Source organism: Callospermophilus lateralis, chromosome 2 (assembly GCF_048772815.1).
Source record: "Callospermophilus lateralis isolate mCalLat2 chromosome 2, mCalLat2.hap1, whole genome shotgun sequence".
Taxonomy (NCBI): Eukaryota; Metazoa; Chordata; class Mammalia; order Rodentia; family Sciuridae; genus Callospermophilus; species Callospermophilus lateralis.
The window spans coordinates 63,013,834-63,028,056 of NC_135306.1; the positions used below are offsets into that span (position 1 = coordinate 63,013,834).

At 37.9% G+C, this 14,223-nt stretch overlaps 1 protein-coding gene across 2 annotated transcripts in view; it reads right to left on the reverse strand.

The window, feature by feature from the left end:
- Jak2 (Janus kinase 2) overlaps positions 1-9,904 on the reverse strand; it is a 147,384-nt gene extending 137,480 nt beyond the window's left edge. The window contains exons 1-2 of one of the 2 annotated variants that reach the window (XM_076846003.2): positions 9,426-9,904; positions 9,027-9,113 (exon numbers count right to left, since the gene is read on the reverse strand). The gene's annotated coding sequence lies outside the window, so the exon portion shown is untranslated. Of the gene's footprint in view, positions 1-8,986; positions 9,114-9,425 lie in introns of both variants that reach the window. The other variant, XM_076846002.2, reaches the window with a different exon arrangement.
- Positions 9,905-14,223: the final 4,319 nt, after the last annotated feature.

Here is a 14,223-nt window from a genome sequence, read left to right on the forward strand (position 1 = left end):
GGATGTGAAAAATATCAAACAAACTCAAAGTATTTTCTATGTGTGGAGCAATGCTTTAAGTCATACAGATACAAAGAAAATACTGAATAAGTACATTGCAACTTACTCAATTTATTCTATATTCATATTGAGAATATTACTCTATTAGAGAAAATATTAGTGTTAATGCTTTGTTATTCAAATACTACCCCATGAAACTTGCAGTGGGCAAAATAAAACAAAAACCTGACAATTGTTGGAACAGATATAAAACCACAAGATTTTTGAAGTCCATCTGCAACTGAATGTGCAAAATTTTAAAGAATTTTAATTTGTTAAAAAATATATAATTTAAAAGCCATTTCTTGTAATCTATTAACTCTTGTTAACTGTAGAAATTCAATTAAATACAGCACAAGAAGTTCTAAGAGGGAAGTTAACAGCAATAAACACATCAAAAAAGATCTCAAATAACCTAACATTATAGATCAAGGAACTAGAAAAACAAAAACAAAAAACTAAGCCCAAAGTTATAAAGAAAGAAATAATAAGACCAGAGCAGAAATAAATGAAAAATAACTAGAAATATAATGGAAAAGATCAACAAAACTAGTTCAATTTTTTAAAAGTCAATTAAAATAAATTATTAGTATTATAGAGCAAATTTGCTAGAATTATATCACTTTGTGCTCACCACTGTTTTGGACTTCTAAATTTTCCTTCTGGGCTTACCTCTTCAAGTGGAAATATCTCTTTTGGTAGATCTTTCAGTGAGTTTTAGTGGGTTTTTAAGTTGTAGTCATTAAAAAATATTTTGCCCTCACTCTCAAAATTCTATAGTTCTTTTCCCCAGCACAGTAAAATATTGCTATATTGTTTTATGGAATCTGTTGATATAAATATAAAGTCTGCTGTCATATTAGAATCATATTTTTCCATCTAGTCATTTTAATATTTTTTTGTTTAACAGCAATGTTTATAACTTCTTTGCAATCATATTGGTGTAGATTTATTTTTATTTATCTTAATCAAAATTTACTATATACTTTTAACTTTAAGCCTTGAAGATTTTGTTTTTTCCCCCCATTCCAGATAAATTCTCAGCAACCACACATTCAAAAGTCACCTTTTTATCATACCCTCTAATTTTTCTTAGCAGAGTTATTTATTAACCCTGGGAGCCTCTCAAGTTCTCTTGCACATTCCTTAATTGTTCGTGCCCATGGTGACAAAAGTTAGGACAATGTTCACCTTGGAAGGACAAGGAGACTGACTGGTAGGAGGTATAGAAGCACACAAGACTACTGGGGTGCTGGTAATAATCTATTATGGTCAGTAATGGTTAACACAAATGTGTTCATCTTATGAAAACTCTTCAAGCTATACACTTATGTCACACTTCAATTAAAGGCTTACTTTAAAAATTTTTATAAGTAAATTCATGTTTCAGACTTTTTTATATATATATTTTTGTAGTACCGGAGATCAAACCCAAAGCCTTGTGCATGTAACACAAGCACTCCATCACTAAGCTATATCCCCATCCCTTTTTATTTTATTTTGAGACAGGGCCTCACAAAGTTTCCCAGGCTGGCTTTGAACTTGTGATCCAGAAATGCCAGAAAACATCGTGATCCTCCTGCCTCAGTCTCCCAAGTAGCTGGGACAACAGTAGTGCACTACAATATTCAGCTTGTGTTTCAATTTTCAATTTTTTTGACTATCTTTCTTTGCATTAGAATTCTTTATGTATTTTGAAATTTGGTTTGCAAGCTCATCGCACTGTTTCCTTACCCCTGAAACACATGTGAGTCTGTGATCACCCCTTCTTGTTTATGGTTGCCTCAACCTAGCTATCCATATATAGCATGAAGTCTCACAACAAGTTAAAATTTCTGACAGGAAGAGACATCATATACAATGTAAATTCAATCACAAAGCAGGGATGCTTGGCTCCATTTTGGTGTTTTAAACTCTGCATCATCTAAAATTCCTAAGCCTGCAACTCATTCAAAACTATAGCACCAGGCAGCATATGGCAGAAGGATCCTTTTCCAATAGCCCATATAGAAGAAAGCAATGGCTATCAGTAAAACTTGTCATCCTGGACCCCAGCACCTGCTTCTACACAAGGAAACCACAGGCTTTAACCTACTCTGTTTTGTATTTATATTCTATAGGTATGTTCAGCTTGATCTGTTTTTATCTAGAATATGTGTTTTTGTTGTTGTTATCACTTTTTACATTTTAGAATGATTCAAACAAGTTTAGAACAAAAAGGATGTTAAATGAATATCACACCACATCAAACATAATCTAGAATTCTACAGGCACTCAATAAATGTTTGCCTAATTTTAAAAAATCAGGATTTTAGAAAACATATGTATACACTATAGAATACATTTTCAATTTTTAAAATAAATGACTATAGCTTTATACAGCATGGATAAATCTTAGAAATACAATGCAGTGAAAACAGTAGATTGTAGACTTGTAAGCTATAAAATAACCATTTTTGTGAAGCTCAAAACAAGCAAAAATGAAAAGTGCATGGTCAAGATATACATTAAAACAAGTCAAGGGGCTGGGGTTGTGGCTCAGAGGTAGAGTGCTTGCCTATCATGCCTGAGGCACTGGGTTCGATCTCCAGCACCACATAAAAATAAAGATATTGTGTCCACCTATAACTAAAAATAAATATTTTTTAAAAAGTCAAAAAATAAAAAAGCAAAAAACAATGTCAAACCAATTCAATAAATGAATGTCTCATTCATTACTGTACTCCAGTGCCTAGAACAGTGCCTTACACATGGAAGTTGTTGAACAAATAAAGATTAAGTTAGAGTTGTAATGAATTTTAATACAAAATAATTGGAAATAAGCAGAGGAATAACTAGAGAGAATCACATATGTAAGTGCAAATAAATGATAATATTCTAGTTCCTAGAATGAATGTGGTTTAATGGATATTTAACATATTATTCTTTAGAACTCACATGTAAGTTATATATATATTCTATTTTTACATGATTTTCCCCTTTATGTACAATGAAATGTACAAATCTCAAGTGTATTCAATGAGTCTGAACAATGCACATACCTATGTAGCCCAAAGCCTACAGAAATTATCATTATCCCAGAAAGTTCTTTTATGCTCTTTCTCCACCAATCCCTGCTCCTACCATCCAAGCAGGCACTACTTTTCCGATTTTTTTTTTCCACTATAGGCTAGATTATTCTTTTGCTCACTGATTGTCTTATATCACTAGAATAAAAATTTGCAAAAAGTGCTAAACTGGATGTCTCATTCACTACTGCATTCTTATTGCCTAGAATAGGGCCGGACACAAGGAAGTTGTGAAATTAATGAAGAGTAAATAAGCATTATAATGAATTTTAATCAGCCTATACCTATTCAATGGAAACACAGAACCTCAAATGTGAAACTTTTAGAAGTTAATATTATCAAAATTTACTCATATACTTTATAACTCTAAGAGACACTGACTTCTCGGATCAATAATACCCAAGAGCAAATAATGAAACAGACTAAAACACTAAGCTGGGAACTAAAAGATCTAAAAATAATTTTAATCCACTATTATTACAAAGTAATGACAAGTGAATTACACCTTCCTGGCTTCAATAATAAAATTAATAAATTAAATTACAAATGTTTTTCTCTATTCTTAAAAATCTATGATTTCCAGTCAGTTAACACATAGCTTAAATACCAAATAAATAATTCAAGTGCTGTAAAACTGACAAGGAGAAAATGATTGTGATTACTAAAAAGAAGGAAAAGTTTTAGAAGTTTCACATAACAATTACAACATGGGCTAGAGCTTAAAAGAAAAAAAGAATTTAAAGAATGAGAAACAGAACATTATTTTCAGGGAGAAAGGAACTAAAAACATGAAAAGAAGAATGTGCAAAGCATATTCCTGGAAGATACAGGTCCCCCAAAAAAGAAGAATTAAGGGAAAATTAAATTTATAATGATTCAGGAAAGGTGGTACATGCCTGTAATCCCAACTACTAGAGAAGCAAAGGCAGGAGGATCACGAGTTTGAGGCCAACCTGAGAAACTTAGAGAGATCCTGTCTCAAAATAAAAAAGGGCTGAATATGTAGTATAGTGGTATAACACCCCTGGATTCAACTCAAGTACTGCTAAAGAAATAAAATATCATGTCTAATCTTCATGTTTCAAATTAGCAAAGACCAAGTCATCTGAAAACATTCTGTTAATAAAGGTGTAGAAAATCATGTCTATATTAATTTGGCAACATGTGTTAAAATTGAGAATACTTTCCAATTCCCAAGGCTAAATACCAGATCCACACTCAGTTCTGAGTACTAGAGTGCCAGCCTTCATTTCTTTACCAAGTTCTAGTCATATGTCCCAATGTCTGGCTATAGATTTTCACTTTTCTATCAAGTGTCACCTCAAACTCAACATATAAAAAATAGACCCTACTACAGATAGAACCTCAACTCACTACTATGTATACAATTTTGTCAGTACTATCATAATCAAACTCTAGTTCTTTCTTTGTCATTAAAAATTGAATAACATCAAACATATTTCTCTGGGTCTCAACATTTCTTATGCACAAAATGTATGAACTGGCTCAAATGTTCTAAGATGTCTTATAGTTCCAAAACCCTCTGATTTCCTGCCACTGAGGATCAAAACTTCAAAGTCATTTTAAATTACTCCTCTCCCCATATCCTCTTTTTTTATCCAGTCCAAGACAGAGTCTTGTGACATCTCTCCACTCTGACTTATTTCCACTAAGTCCAATTCTGCATTATTTCAGGCAGAGAATATTTTCCTACATCTATCGCTTCATTTTCAATTTCATACTACACTAGTACTGGCACCACTTTAATTTTCCTAAAATATTTATTTTAGAAAGCTCTTTCCCAATCTAAAACTTTTAAAACTTCTTCTTTACCTATGGGGAAAAATACATTCTCTCATCCTAATCCTTAAAGTCTCCATAAACCAACTCCAATCTACATTTAACCTGATTTCTTACTACTTTCTCACACAAACTTTCATTTCTGTCAAATTTTCTATGTTCTCTATAAATGTCATATATATTCATCTTTGATTACTTCCTACACAAGTTCATTTCTCTTACACAAAATCAGATCCTGACTAATTTGAGTCTTTCTCCTCTCTAAACCTTCTCTGCTCACTTCAATCCTAAGTGGTCTCGAATATTTACAACTTTTAGTATTTATCTTATATCCCCAATTATACCATAAGTCTCCAGAAAAAAGAACCTATTTAATATTTTCTGTATCTCCTTCAGATGTAGCAAAATACTATTTATGGAGCAGCTATTAGTAAATATTTGGTGACTAAAGCCCTTTTTAATTTAAAACGAATATATATTTATTGAATATTGCCCATGTGTTCTGTACTGTGTGTTTTTTAAACCTAAGGTACTATGCCTCAAAAAATACACAATAAAACTGAAAAGATATAAGACAAGGAAAATAACTATCAAACAACCAAAACATAGCATATAATTAAACTATGTGAAGATGTGCTTAGGACTATGAAGTTATGTGAATACAGAGACCAAAAAAAAAAAAAACACACAATTTACTGAGAAACCATTGCACAAATTAGATAGAATTTCATTATTATAACAGTAGCATTAATTAATAATTACAATAATTAACACTTAAGGAGATCTTAAGGTGCTAGGCTTAAGAGCTTTTAATGTATTAATTCTTTTAATTCTTACTATAATCCTGTTGAAAAAGTACCATAATTCTTTTCATTTTCCAGATTAGGGGACTGACACACTGATCAGTTGTTCCATAACAAGTAGCTGTGAAATAGGGTGTAGAATTAAGATGGCGAACATAAGCAAAAGTTAACGAATAGACCAAACATAGCTTGTTATCAGAAAATGGAGAAATTAACTTGCCTATCTACAGCAGAGAATATGTGCTGAGAATCCTTAGACAAAAGACTGAACAGAGAAGAGACTAATAGAATGTCATAAAAGCTAGGAAAACAAAGTTAAATTTAATGGGTGAAAAAAAAATCCACTTAAAACATGGGAATAAGAGAATGCCACAATAAGGAGTATTATAATGATAACTTTACTTAGCACAAGCTGGAGGAAGAGACAAGATTTTGAGAAGCTTATACAATGTTCAATGTTTTAAGCATTGAAACAAGTCTTGGGATTCAAGTGGGGAAAGGGAGAAAGCAGAATTGTGATATACAAAAAAAACTAATAGCTATATTGAATGGATTAATATAAAAGATAAATGGAAGAGGCAATTTAGAGATAATGCCTAATTTAAAGCCTACATGACCAGGAAAAGGAAATTTTTAGCTTTGTGTTAATCAGTTTTCAGAATACTTGACATAATTAACTTAAAACTAGGAAAGGTTTATCTGGATTTATGGTTTCATTCCTTGGATGCTTGGGCCCATTGCTTTGGGCCTACGGTGACAGAACTTGTGATGCTGAGCATGTGGAAGAGAAGGCCTGTTCACCTTATGACAGCAAGGAAGTAAAGAGAAAGAAGGGGTCTGGGTTCTAAACCACCTCCAAAAGAGGGATACCCCAAATAACTTAACTTCCTTCCACTAATCACCACCTCCCAAAGGTTCCACAACCTCCCAGTAGTGCTACAAGCTGGTGACCAAACTTTTAACTCAAGGGCCTTTGGGGGATATTCAAGATCCAAAGTAAGACAGGTGTATAAGATGATGACTTTTATTTGGATCATATTCAGCTTAAGGAGATAATCAGAAATAGTGTCAGACCAGTAATGAAAAAACTAGTAAGTGTAATGACAAGTAAGCAACAGAATTAGTTTTAAAGTGAAAGAACTGAGCAGAAATTATAATGATATAAAAGGAGAGGAAATATATTAAGCCATGATCAATTGGCCCTGGCTTTTTGTATCAATAATTGTATCAGAAAAGCCAACTAAATACTAACACAGAGATTCTGAAATTGTCTCCAATCAAGGAGCTCTTAGAATCTCAGTAATGTTTTTCATGACATCCCTGCACTAAAAGAAATATTTCAGCATGTTCAAACAACCTAATAAGTACTATTATTCTTACAATTTAATGTCTGTTAGGCACTATACAACTTCTCAAACCTCAGAATTCAATTAAACACTACCAATAATTTCCTGTTCCACACCAACTTTCAAATAATTAGTAGTTGATTTTCAGCAGAGTATCCTTTGAAAACATAGCTTTACAAAGATAGAATGTTATAGAAAGGGATGTAGGTATCTGACACTGAAATTGTAAAGTAGCTCAAACTAATAGTTCAAGCCTGAGTTCACTGATGCTCCAGGCACCTTAGTACACAGTTTGGGGAAACTGGAGACTAAAGGAAAAGGCTCCAAAAAAGCAAAAATAACATAATGGGGGAAGAACAACAAAAAAAAGTTCTTAGTATAGTGAACCACAGGAGGGCAGCACACAAGCTACAAGGGGCAGGACGATGGGGCTCAAAAAGAGAGATAATAGTAAAAGGCTACAAGACCTCTTAGCCAGTTCAAGATCTAAAAGTCTTTTTGCTCCTCAAACTAAAGAGCAAGAAACACTGGTCACTGGCAGATCACTGTATGTGAAGTCATCTTACCTTTCTTTGATTCCCCTTTGCCTGCCCAATTGCAACAGCAGTCAAGACTTTTTTTCTTTCTCTCCCTGCCTTCCCCACTCAGGGTTTCACTATATTGCCCAAGCTGGTCTCAAACTTCTGGACTCAAGTGATCCTCCCACCTCAACCCCAGGACAAGCACCAGGCACCAGAATGGCTTAACCAAGACTTCTTTAGCAGTCAGGCAATTTACTACTTTACATGCATCTTATTTAAAACCTATAACAATCTTATAAGAAAAATGTGGCTCAAAGACATTTTAAATAATACAAGTGTTTAGAAGCAAGAATATCATGATTCAAATATAGATCTAACTCTAAAGCCAAATTTCTTTCCTATTTGCCTAAAAATCTTCCTTTCAGGAATACCCAGGTCAGGAAGGGAAAGATATTACATTTGTCTCCCATACCTGAGACACCTGTTTCAAATCACTAAGGAAAAGATACTGAAAGAAACTATTTCCTAATCAGTCCCTTCAAATATGCTATAAACTCCAAACAGAATACTCACTTGGAGCAAAAATAAGCATTATGTGCTCATCTAGCCAACAAGTACTGCAGCTTTCCTGTACAAGTAAACACATGCACTATTATGGCAAGTGCTGGACACATTTAATTTACATACATGTTACACTCCAAAAAATAACTACACATACAAGCAAGTGAATCTCACACTTCATCAAGCAAAAGGTGAAGCAGATGGGAGTAAAGAAGCCAAAAAACTGACTATTCATTTTCAAATCTGCTGGGTGTTATTATCAGATTATATGCAGTAGCCCAACAACTCACTTGTATAAACCTATTATGAAACCAAAAGCAATCAACATCTCCCTATTTCCACTTCTGTTTTCTTTCTCCACATTTCTCCTCCTTTCTATGACATACTCAGCTGTTCCTATCCTTTCATTGAGAGAAAGGAGTTTCCCTTGAAAGATTAATAACCACCCGAAAGTAAACTGGGTAAATTCAACCGACACAGCAAGATCAGACAGATAAAACTACCCAGGAAGAATTCAATGTGGTAGCAGAAAGCGCAGCAAGAACAGCTCAATAGGTATTCCTTACTACCTGGAAATATCCCTCTGAAAGTTTAAGAATTTCTGGCCGTTTGAAGATAAAGAGAAAGGGATGCTTTGCTTTTTTCTGCAAAGCCATGTTACTTTTTAAGACCAACAAGAAATGTTTCTTGAAATATCTAAAAGCAACAATAAACATCTCAAAATTATTGTCCCAAGCCAACATTAAAAGTTCAGCTCTGCCATTTTCAGAGTAAGCAAGAGGAGCCCTGCCTGTCTACACAGGCATCCAACCTTCCTACGCACCCACAGCTCGCCTTTACACCCTCACCTTACTGCAGCAATAGAGGACAGCAGCCAGGATATCATACCCACTGTCGCGGGAGGGGGAGGAAGGGCCTCTTTTTCTGCAGAAGAGAAACAGTTCACATCTTGTTCCCGTTGCCTGCTTCTGAAACCTAAAAATAGAAGCAGCTGTTACTACCGCAGAAATCCAGGGGAAATAGATGCTCTTTTCTAGGATGTTTAGATGTCTCAAAAATGTTAAAGAGGGACAAGTAAGGAGGGAGAGACTATGAGGGACACACGGATGCAAATATCAACAGCAAGGCATTCCGTCCTCGGTTTTGTCTTAAAGAGGAAGATTTTCTGGCTAAGTTCACTGCCACTGGCCGGAGTGGGGTGGGGGGGAGTCGGGGATCGCGAGGTGGTAAGGGGTTGGAGAGACAACTGCTGCCCTCATCTAGACGCCAGGCAGCGACAACACCCACCGGCTGCGCGGATCGGGCGACAAGGGACTGTCCTCAAGCCCTAAAGAGTTGCTTCTTCACGGTGCCTCCGGTGGGCCAAGGTCTGCGAAGCCAGGGACCCAGCACGGGTCCGAGCGTCCGCCAGGCTGGGCCCTCGCGGGCCCTCCCGTGTGGGCTCGGCTCCCACTCACATCCCTCGGCGGCGAGGACCCGGCCTGTCCCCGCGCCGCGGCAGCCCTCCGCCCCGACGGGTGCCGCAAGACCGGGCTCAGGGGCCCACGGGCCTGAGGTGGCTGACACGGCGGCGCGAACTCCGGAGAGCGCCGGGCGCCCGCCTAGCCTGTCAGCGCCGCGGGAGGCCGTTAGCGGCGACCGCTGCTGCCCCCTTCTGCTCCTCTTCCGCTCTCCTTCCTGCAGCCCACACCACTCCCACTTTGGGCAGCCGGGAAGCCCGTCACAGACGTTGTCTCCACCCTTTCCCGAGCCACACCGTCTTCTCAGCGCCGTAGGCGACACAGCTTAGGACGCCCTGTTTGCGTCGGACTCAGCCTCCGCGTTGGCCTCGAGTCCAACCGCCAGTGGGCGGCGGACTAAGGCCGGCTGCTGCAGGGCCAAGGAGGCGGCGGGACTCTCTCCTGACTGCGCGTGCGCCGCTCGGCAGGCTGCGCTTTTCCTGGCGCTCGCCGGGGTTTGGAAAGGGTGGGCCACGCAGGACCGAGGCCTCTCGGGAAGCTGGTGTGCGCGCGTGGAGATTCCCGGGGCAACCCCCGGGCGTGAGCGCACGAGGAAGTTAAGGTAGCGGCGGCTCGCTGAGCGCCAGGGCCTGGCCTCGGCTGGGTGTCAGCACTGGTCCCGGCACTCCCCAGATGGGCGTGTATGTGGCCGCCGCCCGCCGTGAAGGCGGCTGGGAATGAGTCAGCCGGGCTGGGAAGGCCCCACTGCACGCAGGCTGGCACCAAAGGAGGAAGGGCTGCCTCCGCACGGAGAGTTTCCCCTCCAGTGCACGTTGTCCTCTTCTGCTTTCGCTTCCACATTCCGGGTACTGCAAACCCGTCCTTACCCAGGCTCTGGGCCGCAAGGGTCGGAACAACTGGCGCTGTTTAGTGGCAATACAATCCCGAATGAGCCCCTGACTCCAGTGAGCCACCTCTATTGAAAAAGGGAGAGGGTAGAATTAGGCTCACAGCGAATGAAGAGAAAACTTCTGTTAAGAGCCTTATTCATTCATTGAAACATTTACCTGTTGCCTACTGGGTCCTAGATGAAGGCAACCCGCATTTCCCTGTCAGGTTGGAGCCTGTCTTTTCACACAAGTGACAAAGTATGCTTTGAATGTGTAATGTACTGGGTGTGTAATTCCCCCTAAGAAAAATAATAGTAAAGGAGTAGAAAGTGAGGGGGACGTTATTTTATGGAGGCCAAAAAAGACTTGTTAGAGTTAACAACATTTCAGCAAAGTTCTGTAGAATGAGAATGTGACAATCCACGAAGAGTTTAAGGTAGAGGGACTAGCAAAAACAAAGACCCTAAGAAGGGAATGTGTTTGGCAAGTTGAAAGACCAGGAAATAAGTCATTGTGACTGGATGACAGTGAAGGAGGGGACAGTGGTAAGAGGTGAGGCAAAAGGCTTTGTTGAGTACCAGAGTGTATTTTGTCCACCTGAATGAAGTGATGCATTTATGGCTTCTGTTTCCCCTTACATAAACGATGTTGCCATTCAGATCTATCTTGTATGTGTTTCTTTAAATAAACTTCATCAGTGTAACCCCTGCATTTCTTCCTACATATGACCCATTGCAGAAGATCTCTAAGCAAATGATAGCAGGATATGAAATTACTTGAATTCACACTGACTCCTTTAAATAATGAACTAGAGCCATTGTTTTCTCATAAGATGCGGGGTGGGAAAATTTACAGGGATATTGCATACCTGTGGTTACTGTCTTATAAGCAAAATATGCTGGAGCTCCTTTTTTTTGTTGTTAGAAACTGGAGTGTTTACTCAATGGCAAAACTAAAATCTGTCTAAAATATTAGGCTGAAATTACAAACAACAACCACCATGAGATTTCCCTTTTCTATAAACAAAAACTCTTGCTGAGGTAAAGGCTGGAACACAAACCCACACAAAGAAGCGCTGAAGATGGTCATAAAGTCATTGTTAAAATTAGAAACAACAGAACTGTGGGAAAAGATTATCTTTCCTGAAGAAAAAAATAAGTTTTAGAACTCTGAAACTATGTGCATGTATCATTGTAATAAATGATGTTCCTATATTTTGCAATGATGTGTTATTCAATTTGGCAATGTCTGTTACTGTCTCCCACCCTGTTTTCCAGGAAAAGAAGTTTGGAACTAGTGAATATTCAGGAATTTTTTTTTTTGGGGGGGGACGCTTTTTTTTGTACTGGGGATAGAATCCAGAGGCACTTTACCACTGAGACACATCCTCAGTCCATTTCTTTTCTTTCTTTTTTGAGACAGGATTTCACCAAGTTGCTTGGGGCCTTGCTAAATTGCTTCAGCTAGCTTTGAACTTACAATCCTCCTGCCTTTAGCCTCCCAAGTCACTGGGATTACAAGCATGTGCCACCATGCCCAGCAGGAATTTCTTTTTTATATTAGAAATTTGGGTATGGAAGATAAGGTGCACAAGCAAAATATATTACCCATAAACTTACAAAATGAGAAATTGAGAAATTCTCTACCTACCCACACTGATAGATGAAGTAACTTGCTTATGTTATTCAGAGAGAAAAAGTCTCTCTCCTCCCTACTATATGATTTTAAGCCAATGCTATGCTGGAATGTTGATCTCTTTTTACTCTGTGTATTAGGGGATTTGGGAGCTCTTTAGAGAGTTCCTAGTAATATATCTCGAAATTTGCAAACATTTAGAAATTTACCCTTGTTCTTTAATAATGAAAAAGGAGAATTCTAAAGAATTTGATCAAGTCTTTGAAGTCATTCACTCAATATGGAGATAAGAAATGTTAACTAGATGGTTAACACATTTGGATTCAAAACTGATTATATAGTCACATTTACAGTTTAAAACAAGCAGCTAGTTGTCAATTATGGCACCCTGTATGGATTCACGTGGCAAGAGTCTGTCTTTCCACTATGGGAGAGCATGGCAGCAGAGGATCTTACATGCTGCACCCAAGACCATACCTGCAACAAAACTTGACTTAGTCAAGTGGGAGATGGGGTCTTGGCTTCTATTTTTTTTTTTTTTAAGTTCTTGGGTAGTTTTGATATAAAACCATGGTTGAAAATCCATGGCCAATTGTTTAAGAAATTACACTTGACAGTCCAAACAACGCAGGTTTTAATCAAAGCTTCTCTTTCCTCATCAGTCAGGATAATAGCATTTCTCTTGCTTGAAGAGACTTGTTTTAGTTTTAGTTTCTTTTCCACATTTTTCTATTGTTGCATTACAGTTGTAATTATTGATGGGATTTGTTATTGCATACTTGTATATACACACATTGAAGAGATACTTTTAAGATTAAACAGTATTTTTAAACCCTTAAGCATAACTATTAAGTACTTAAGGAAAAGTGGGACAGTAAGACACCATGTCTGTGAATGCCCCTTTCTTTTTCCAAAAACCCTGCCAAGTTATGAGAACAAGCCTGGGCCAGAATGTCCAGATACATATTATCTTGAAGGACACTGGCTTTCTCTTATGCAAATGGGAGATAGGGAAAATTAATGTTATTTGTAAAAAATTCCTTTTTGCAACTACACCAGTACAGTTGCTCCTTGGGGTACTAGTCATACGATAAACTAAGCAAGCTAATGTTGATGATGAGATTGGAAGAAGAGATGAAGGATCCCCCTAGAGGATTCAGAGGGCCCATGGACCCATCAACACCTTGATTTAGGAAGTCTAGCCTCAGAACTATGAAAGAATAAATATTTATGATTTAGGGATGGGGTTGTGGCTCAGAGGTAGAGCGCTCACCTAGCATGCACAAATGAGGCACTGGGTTCAATCTTCAGCACTACATAAAGTAAAATAAAGACATTATGTTCACCTATAACTAAAAAAATAGATATTTTTTTAAAAATTATGATTTAAGACACCAAATTTGTAGCACTTTACTTCTGCAGTCTACAAAACTATTATGCCATCCTACAAGCCTTGAGAATAATTTTTTTGTTGTTATTGCTAACATGCTGGGAATTGAACCCAGGGTCTCACACATACTAGGCAAGTAAGAGCCCTACCACTGAGCTACACCCAGTCATTTTTATCTTTTATCTTGAGACATGGTCTCACTCTGTTGCCCAGGCTGGCATCAAACTTATGATCCTCCTTCCTCAGCCTCCTGAGTAGCTGAGATTACAGGCATGCAGAATTTTCTCTTTTGCCAGCCACACCTGACACAGCCTCCCACTGAACATTGATATAACTGTCCACTTGAAGGAGGAAAAAGTACTTTTTTTGCTTTCTACTTTTGTGTAATGGAGCTTCTGCTTAATTGTTCATTGACTGTCACCTTCACTAGTTACAGAACAAGCATAAAATGGTGTAATAGTCCTAAGGCAAACTCTTTGGCTGAGTACTCCAATGCCACAAGAATTTTAGTATCATGTGCTTTCCACTCGGATGCCAATTCAGCTCTTTCACTATTCACAGGAAATGTGCTGGGAATCAACAGCATTACAAGTAATAAAATTTTAGTAAGAGTGATGACTTTGAAAAATTTTAAAAACAACTGTTCATTACTGGAGTAGAGATGTTTTAAGGCCCAAGAAAACTTACTGTTTTTACATTTTAGAACCTATTACCCATATTAAAGGGTTTCT